This window comes from Carlito syrichta, unplaced genomic scaffold (assembly GCF_000164805.1).
Source record: "Carlito syrichta isolate Samal-C Ts95f unplaced genomic scaffold, Tarsius_syrichta-2.0.1 Scaffold317637, whole genome shotgun sequence".
Lineage (NCBI taxonomy): Eukaryota > Metazoa > Chordata > Mammalia > Primates > Tarsiidae > Carlito > Carlito syrichta.
This window is the reverse complement of record NW_007261733.1, coordinates 61689-70840: the sequence shown is the minus strand read 5'-3', so window position 1 is coordinate 70840 and position 9152 is coordinate 61689. Positions and strand designations below refer to the sequence as shown.

Genomic DNA, 9152 nt, shown 5'->3' with positions numbered 1-9152 from the left:
AAAAGGACATTACATATGGTAGAAGGGTTATAATTTCTATTTCTATTCTCAGTAAAAATTTTGAGCTATTGGTGTGAGATAACCACAAATATGCACACACACACAAAGTCCCACGCCTTCTCTTGTGATGTTCAACTCTGGCTATGAGAAAAGCAGCCGTGGTAAAGGGCCTTCAGTGAAATGGTTTGAAGAGGGCCATCCTTGGGGGCCCCAGGCCATCCCTGCCAAAAGTAATCTGCAGATCACTGAAGTCTGGACTACTCCAAATGATATATTGAGGCTGGTGATCATCCGTCAGTCATTTTTCTGTATCTGTTATCTTTCTTTTACACATCCTCACATCCCTTGTGTAGTCCCCGAAAATAAAATCTCTTCCTTTTCCTTTTGGTGAAAACCCCCTCTGGGACAGAAGTGGCTCCAGAGCCTGGAGAAACAACCCGTGATGAACACACTTGGTTCAAAGTCACAGGGTCAGAGGAGGTGCTGGTACAGACATTTGTCCAGATCTGGGACATTTGGGCTCCAGGGTTTAAGGAATAGGAAGAGGGCATAGGTAAAGGCACAGGGTCTAGTGCGAGATCTAAGGGTGGGTGACTTCGTGTCTTCAGCCCTGGCCTGGGGGACTAGGAAGGGTTGGAACTGAAGGGCCTGGCATCTTGAGATGGATCACTGGCAGGTGGACACAGCTCCAATGATGAGGCCTCAGCATGCAGGGATGGGGTGAGAATAAACACGCTTAAATCTGGTGTTAGAAAGGCTGAGTTTGTGGCTCTAGGGTACCATCGCAGATGCTGGAGATCTAAGAAGGGATCAGGTTGACAGCCATATTCACATCACTCTCACACAAGACAGGGATTCAGAATGAAACAACAGAGCAGCTCCTCCCAAGAGATGGAATACTTTAGGCTCTCCTCAACAGATCAGAGAATACGACACATAGCCAGTTTTGCAGCTTTGTCAAGTAGCATTTTGTTAAAAGAAAAGACTGTAAAATACAGGTAATGTGGTACAGAAAGCATTAATCAAGTATCTCATGATCCAGGAAAGGAACTTTTTTTCTCCATTCCTTATCAGGAAAGCTGAACCTTTACTAGTGATTTCTGCCATCTTTTCACTTACGGGGAAAAGAAAGGAATGTTTAAGAGAACATCCCTGATGGCAAGAGTTGATTGATGGGCAGACATGAATTTTGAGTGTTCGATGCAGAATGTTATGGACTGAATTATGTCCCTCCCCCTCCCCAATTCATGTGTTCAAACCCTAATTGCCAATGAAATTATTTGAATATAGGCAATTTAAAGTAGTAATGAAAGTTAAAATTAGGTATTTAGGGTTTGGCCCTAACCCAATATGACCAGCATTCTTCTAACAGGGAGAGACACACACAAAGTACATGCGTTAAAGAATAGGTCATATGAAGACACAGAGAAGGCAGCCATCTGCAGGCAATGGAGAAAAGGCTTTATTAAAACTAATCCTGCCAACACCTTGTTCTGGAACTCCTGCTATACAGTTGCAAAGCGTTTGCTCTAACTGTGTTCTAGTATTTTATGCAATGTTGACAATCTAAGTGTTGTAAGTGCAAAATATCATATGAAGTGTCCACACAAAGTGATGAAACTGTGATCTGTTTTCTCCTTGTGCTTAGAGTAAAATATGAAAGGACAGAAAGAAACTGAAGAAACTGTTAAACAAAATGGAGCCAGAACTTTAGGATTTGCATACTTTTGTATGTGAGAAGAACATGAATTTTTGTGGTCAAGAGTTACAGACAAAATTGTGTTCTGATAAAAATGTATATGTTGAAGTCCCACACACCAATGTGGCTGCATTAGGGCATAGAGCCGTTAAGAAGGTTTTAGGATTAAATGACGTAATAAGGGTTTGGCCCTATCCAAAGTGACTGAAGTCCTTCAAAAGAAGCGCAAGAGACACCAGGAAAAGTATATCCCCAGTAAAAAAGGGGCCTTGAGAGGACGCAGCAAGAAGGCAGCTGTCTGCAAGGAAAGAGGAAGCAATAACCCAACCTGTCAATGCCTTGATTTGGGACTTCTGGGATTCAAAACTAAGAGAGAACCACTTTCGGCTGTTAAAGAACCTCAGAATCGAGTACTTCATTGTGGCAGCCATATTAAAGACACATTACCAATATAGAAATTAAACTGGAAACCAAGTATCTCATGGTCAATAAAAGAGAGACACATTTTTCCCATTCCATTCGGGAAACTGGAATATTTACCAGTGATTTCTGCCTGCTCCACACTCCTGAGGAAAGGAGAGGGAAGAGCAAGGGAGGGGAAGGGGGGGGAGAGAGCAGGGACGGGAAGGAAGGGGAGGAGAGGGAAGAACACCTCTTGTGGGAGGAGTTGATAGCAAGACTTGGTCCACAGGCCTGGTTGGTGCAAGTAAAACGTCGATCTAAAGACAGGCCTGCACGTAATGCACACATATGGCCTCTCTCCAGAGTGAGTCCCCTGATGTCGATGAGGGCAGACTTAAAGCCGAAGCCATGTCCACACTAACAGATACAAGTCTTCTCTCCAGAGTACGTTCTCTGGTCAGAGATAAGATGTGACTTCTGGCCAAGTCCTTGCCTCCATACGCTTTCTACATAAAGCTCCGCTTCTGAGTGTGTCCTATGGTGTCTGGTGAGGAGTGACTTGAAGCCAAAAGCATGCCCACACTCGTTGCACAGATAGGGCTTCTCCCATGTGTGTGTCCTCTGCTGCTTGATGAGGGTGGCTTTGTGACCAAAGCCACACCCACATTCAGGGTAAGGCTTCTCTCCTGTGTGTCCTCTGGTGTCCGGTGAAGGTGACCTTGCTAAAACATCGCCTAGACTTAGTGCAGGGGTGAGGCTTCTCTCTGACATGTGTTCTCTGGTGTCTGAGGAGGGTACCCTTCTGGGGAAAGCTGTGCCCACACTCACCACAGAAATAAGACTACTTGCCTGAGTGTGTGACATGGTGCCTGATGAGAGCTGGTTGCTGTCTGAAACCACGACCACACTCAAGGCACAAGAAGGGCTTCCCTGTGTGTGAGCTTTGGTGTTGGAGGAGTGATGCCTTCCAGCAAAAACCTCTCCCACACTCGGGACACACCAAGGGCTTTTCCTCCAAGTGTGCTCTCTTGTGCCTAATAAGGGTTATCTTCTGGCAAGAGCCTTGTCCACATTTCTGCCATGCAAAGGGTCTCTCCCCAGAGTAAATCCTCTTGTGGTTAGTGAGAGAGGTCGTATCCCGAAAGTGTCACCCACATTCCCTGCAAACATCTGGCTTCTCTCCTGTGTGCTTCCTCTGATAAATGGTGAGGGAGGTATTCTGGCCTACCTGGCACCCACACTCAGGGCCCAGGTAAGGCTTCTCTCCTATGTTTAACAAAACCTTTCATGTTAAGGCAGTTATGGCTATATTCACGTTCAAGCCTGGTCCTTCAATTATTTATTTTCTATTTGTTTCCTCTAGATCTCATTTTTCTCTTTCCTTTTTCTTACATTCACGTAGATTTTCTGAATATTGTTAGAATTACATTCACAGATTAATTCATAGTGTTTTTTTGTGTACTTCTTTGTATAGTTTTCATAGTGGTTGTTCTAGGTATTACCATAAACACATGTGCTTTATGTATCAACATTTTACCACTTTGAGTGAAGTAAGGGTACCTTTATTTAGGTCCATTTACATTCTACACCTTTCAATATCATTGTCTGGATTATCAGACTATATTAATGTGTGCTTTAAAAATTGCCCGTGAGTGTAAAACTCATGGGTAAAAGAATATACTATTGTTTGTACCCATATTAATGCTCTTTAACCTGATTTTTCCCCTTGCCAATCTCTGAGACACTTTCTTTTACCATTTTCTTCTGTTTGAAGAACGTCCTTTGCCTGTTTTTAAGGGTAGATCTGGTGGTGACAAATTACTTGCTTCTTTTAGCCTGAGAATGTGTTCGTTGTTGCTTCATTCCAGAAGCATACTTTACCAAATAAAGAATTTACAATTGATGCTATTTCTTTCAGCACTTGAAGGAACACACTGTACCACTTCCTCATGAAAACCGCGGATCCTTATGGAAAATCTGTTGTAACTGAGTACCATATATTGACACTCATAAGCGGACCATAAGCAATTATCATCATACTGAAAGAAAGTGATTAAGGGATTGCCAGTAGTTGGAAACTGCTGGTGAGGGGATGGGGGAGAGTGAGTGGATGAGTGGGATAGGCAGTAGAGGGAAACTGATAATGGAGAGTAGGGTGTACCCTCCTCAACATGGGCACCTGAGTAATGAGCATTTGTATACCTAACCCTGAATTGTACCCCACATGTTCAAAATTAAAAAAAGAAAGAAAAATCTGTTGTCATTGGAACTGGTGTTTTTCTAAGAGCAATGCGACTACTTCTCTCTGGTTGCTTTCCATAATTTTTTCTTAGTCTTTAGTTTTTAGAATTTTACTTATAATATGTATCGGTGTATATTTTTTTCTTTTTCAACTTCTTGGCCCACTTAGTATAAAATCATCTTAGGGTGCATTTATATAGCTGTATTTAACTTCATGTTCCAATCGCTTCTTGTGTCCTCATGCTTCCCTTTCCAAAATATGTGAAGCTTTTGACAACTGTTTTTTTCCATACCACTATCTGACATCCTACTGCAACTCTGATGACATGAATACTAGCTTCTCATTTCTGTTCCAAAGGTCCCTGAGACTGTTATTTAGTTCATCCTGCTTTATGTTGTTCAGATTTGCACTGAAACCATTCTATCATAGAAACTCTACTACTGAGCTTATCCAATGAGTTTTTCAATCTCTGTTGTCTATTTCAGTTACATAATTTCAAATTCATTTTTTGTATAATTTTTTAGGCTGAGATTTTATACTTTGTCATTTGGATGAAAATACTAGTAATTGCTTAAACCAACTGGCTTCTTCAAAATCCTTGTCAGATGATTCTAATATCTGACTCTCAGTGTTTGTGTCAGTTGAATACCTCTTGTATTTTAAGTTGTAAGTTCCTGGTACTTGATATGACTCCTGATTTTCTATTATATCCTGAACATTCTGCTTCCATGCTGGGAGACTCTGGGTCCTATCTGAATCCTATGTTAGCAGGTTCATATCCTGTTTAGCTTTAGCACCCAGATTCTAGCCTAGATTTTTGGCTGTTCGTTCTCATGAAAATTTTCTTTACAGAATACTTGTAATATTATTAGAGACTGCAAAGTTTATCTGGTATCACGTTTGCTCCTGCTTTCCCCTGCTCATGTTGTCTCAGTGTCTAAAGGCAGCATCTATAGGACAGACTACTCATTTTGCCTAGATGGGAGAAGGAATGCTTTGGCACAAAAGATGAGGATTCATAGTCTGATTCCTATATTGTGTTATCTTCTTCTTCCCGGTACCTTAAGGTCAGCAGGTACCTGCTGGTGAAGAGGAGGGAAGTCTCTTCCTGGGTTTCCTCAGCTGGGAAGTTGTTTAGAGGAATCTCCTTTTTGTGGTCATCTGGCTGCCAGGTTCCTTGCATCTGGAGGGGAATCTCAGAGCTATAGAGGCAAACAGCACTTCCAGGAAGAGCTATTTCTGTGTCTTTACTTCTCTGGGTGGTTGTAATCAGTCTTCATTGTCTTTAGGTGAGAAGAAAGAACTGTCAGGCCTGCAAAACAGAGCAGAGCGGTACCCTTTACAACTTACTGACAGTGGGGACAATCAGTCCAACTGCTGCTGCTACCAATTCACCTGATGTTGTCAGCAAGATGTTTTATCCAGGGGAGAAATGAGTGTCTTGGGGCTGCCATCTGTCACCAGTTTTGGAAACTGGGAAATACCAGGACAGTGTCACATCTTTCTGCTGGATTGGGAAGACGTAAGATGCCCTGTTGCTATGATGTTCCTCCAGGCACAGGGTGCTGCAACAACCCAACTTACCCTCCTCCTTCCAGAGTTCCCCTTTGGTTGCCTTGTGCATTGTTTCTAGGGTTTGTAGTTATCCTAAGCTGGGAGAAGTCTTGTCTAGCAGGAGCGCCTGTTACTTCCCCAAAAGCAACAGTAATTCTTCATTTATGGAAGAACTAAAATTATTTTTGTTTATTAATTTAACTCCTGTTATGCTTTGATACTGTTTTGACCCTCATATATGAGCAACCAAAACAACTATCCCTTCTTCTTCTAACCAATTTATATTTAGGACTCTTTTCAGTATTGTTCCCCAAATCTCAACTTTGAGAATAATCTAACACTTATATTATCTTTTATACCTCAAATTATCTGTGGAATTTCTGAGATGGCTACTAAATAACCAGCTAAATTTCCTTTTTAACTTTGCAAAAGAGAGACTATAAATAGAATTAGGTTCTTTGGACAATCTCCATATTTTCAAAAGAACAACATTAGTGAGCAACAATTTAGCAATAATCTTTCCTTTTTGGCATGACTAGAACCCCTGTTAACTGAGTTAAACTCCTAGTTGTTATCCTGAAAGCAAATAAAGATGCTTTTACTCAACTGTTGCTAGGCAATCTTGCTTATGGTAAAAATGACTCCTGACTGGTCGATTGACTGATCTTGAAGGAACCATAAACATGTTCCAAGCATCTAAAGAGGTGCCATATTTTGGGCTTCCTTGACTGTGGTAACTCATGTATGTGGCATCCATGCGGGGATTCTCTAAGTTGTAACCAGAGATATTGGTTCCTGTGTGGCTTTAGGCCAGGGCGGCTTCTGCATCAGCTTGATGTGAGTCATTGCTTCAGACTAGACCTAAGCTGCCATGTGAGCTGTAAGTCCTCTCAAAGAAGAGGAATCCCTGATGCTGCCCTCGTGGCAAGCAAGGGTCCTTTCCTCTAGCCCTTGGACACACTACTGCCAAGTAGGTTCTTCTGATGGCATTGCACAATACTTGGTGCGCAACTATGCTTAGAAATTCAGGATTTTTAACACTGACCATGTGAAAACAGACGTTCAGCATTTCAAAGTTATTAATTCAAAATTTGAAGCTTATTCACTTTGAAGTTATAAACTTGTTGCTAGAATAAAGCTATATCAGAAGTTATATGCATTTTAGTTTAAGAAGCTTATTCTTAACTATGCACAATACTGGCATAAGCCATATAAATTGATTATTTTATTCTATTATTTTTTGGGGGGTTGGAGTCTCACTCTGTAGCCCAGACTGGAGTGCAGTAGCTGCACCCAGCCACCACAGCCTAAACCCGCTGGGCTCCAGCAATCCTTCTGCCTCAGCCTTCCAAGTAGCCAGAATCACAGGCATGTGCTACCATGCCTGGCTGATTTTTTGATTTATTGTAGAGATGAGGTCTCGCCAAGTTGCTCAGGTGGGTCTCGAACCCGTGGGCTCAGGAAATTCACTCACCTCAGCCTCCCAAAGGCATGGGATTATAGGCTGAGCCACCGAGTCCGGCTTCAAATTGATTATTTAAAAAAATTTTGTTTCTTTGGTATAAGGCAAAGGATCTGGATATTGACAATGCTTTCAGTGTCCACAAGCTCATTGCATAATTACTAGGTAATTATGTATTAAGTCTTATGAATCATTATGGAACACCCCTGTGTAAAGGACTCTGCCTTTATCAACTCTGAAATTGTTGGTTGTTGTATTAAATAAAACCAGGCATTTGGGTTTATCCATAGTTATATATATATATATATATATATATATATATATACCTTACCCTTTCCTTAATGTCCCTGACATAAGCTACTGATTAGGAATTGACTCACCTGGAACAAATTTTAAAAAGAATCAGTGAGAAATGTACCAGCTAAATAACAAGCCATAGCAAGATATTGAATCAGAATTTCAAAGTGCCCTGTCAGAACTAAGCGAACAATTCCACAGAATTAGACTACTTACCAAAAGACCCATTTGTTCAAGACAGACAATTACACAGAGAAATGTTGGTTTAGATTTTATTTCATTTGCTATTTCTTTTTAATTATGAAGAATCTATACCTTATTTTTGACCATTCTGCCAAGAAAAACTCTCTCCACAGACAACTCATTAACTAGTGTCATTAAAATCATATCTGCAACTGTAAACTTAAGTAACTTTAGGGACTGTCATGCACACTTAATCAAAGACAAACAAGTTCTTTTAAAATATTCCAGTGTAATAAGAGGTTATTTTTGCAAGATTGGTGACCTATACTCTGAAGTGCCCAAGTTCATCTAAAGCGGGAATTTGCAATATTCATTTGGAACAAAAATATTGAATTATCCTAACATTTATTTAGCTTTATGACCCTGTAAAAAGTCTTTCACCATAACCACAGTTTTCTAAATCCCATTAAGAGTGATTTGTTGTGGCTGGAAACATCAAAGGTGTATCTCGAATATGAATCTATAAATCTGAAAGAAAAATCAGTTGTGCTTATCTTTGACAACTAAAAGTTGCTCTATTTGTGTGTGTGAGTGTGCATGACTGTTTGTGTGTCTTCTTGATGAGATTCGGTCACATAAAAAACGTTTGGATTGTATTTATTAACAGGTTATGACATACTGGTGGAACTCATAGGTATTTCTGGGTAGTGACAGATAATTTCAGACCACTCAATCTGCCCAAGTTATAGCTGATAGAGTTGTTATATTAAGATTTTATAAATCTATAAATACATACATACATTATACACATAACACAAATGTGTAAAAAATAGAAATCCTCTTCAAAGACACACTATGCAAAATTCAGTAATAATTTGCCTGCAAACAAAATATCAAAAATATGAGTCTGATTAATCAAAAGGAGTCATGGAATATAGTGCTTCCATGATGTATCTGCTTGATATCATCATATTGTTTAATTTCATGAAGTGTGTTATTCTGTCTCTGCTCTTCCATCTTAAGATACCAGTTGCAACGATTGGTTATTTGGCAACAAAATGTTGCTTAATGTACCATTTTGTCTAAGGGTGAGCCCGCTGGTTTGAGACCCACCTGGGCAGTGAGACCTCATCTCAACAATAAATCAAAATAATCAGCCAGGTGTGGTAGCGCATGCCTGTAATTCCAGCTACTTGGAAGTTTGAGTCGGAAGGATCGCTGGAGCCCAGCAGGTCGAGGCTGTGGTGGCCGGGTGCAGCCATTGCACTCCAGTCTGGGCGACAGAGTGAGACTCCAACTCAAAAAAAAAAAAA

At 40.7% G+C, this 9152-nt stretch overlaps 1 pseudogene; it reads right to left on the bottom strand.

Moving 5' to 3' along the window:
* Positions 1-623: 623 nt before the first annotated feature.
* Positions 624-9152, bottom strand: part of LOC103277391 — a 9517-nt pseudogene continuing 988 nt past the window's right edge.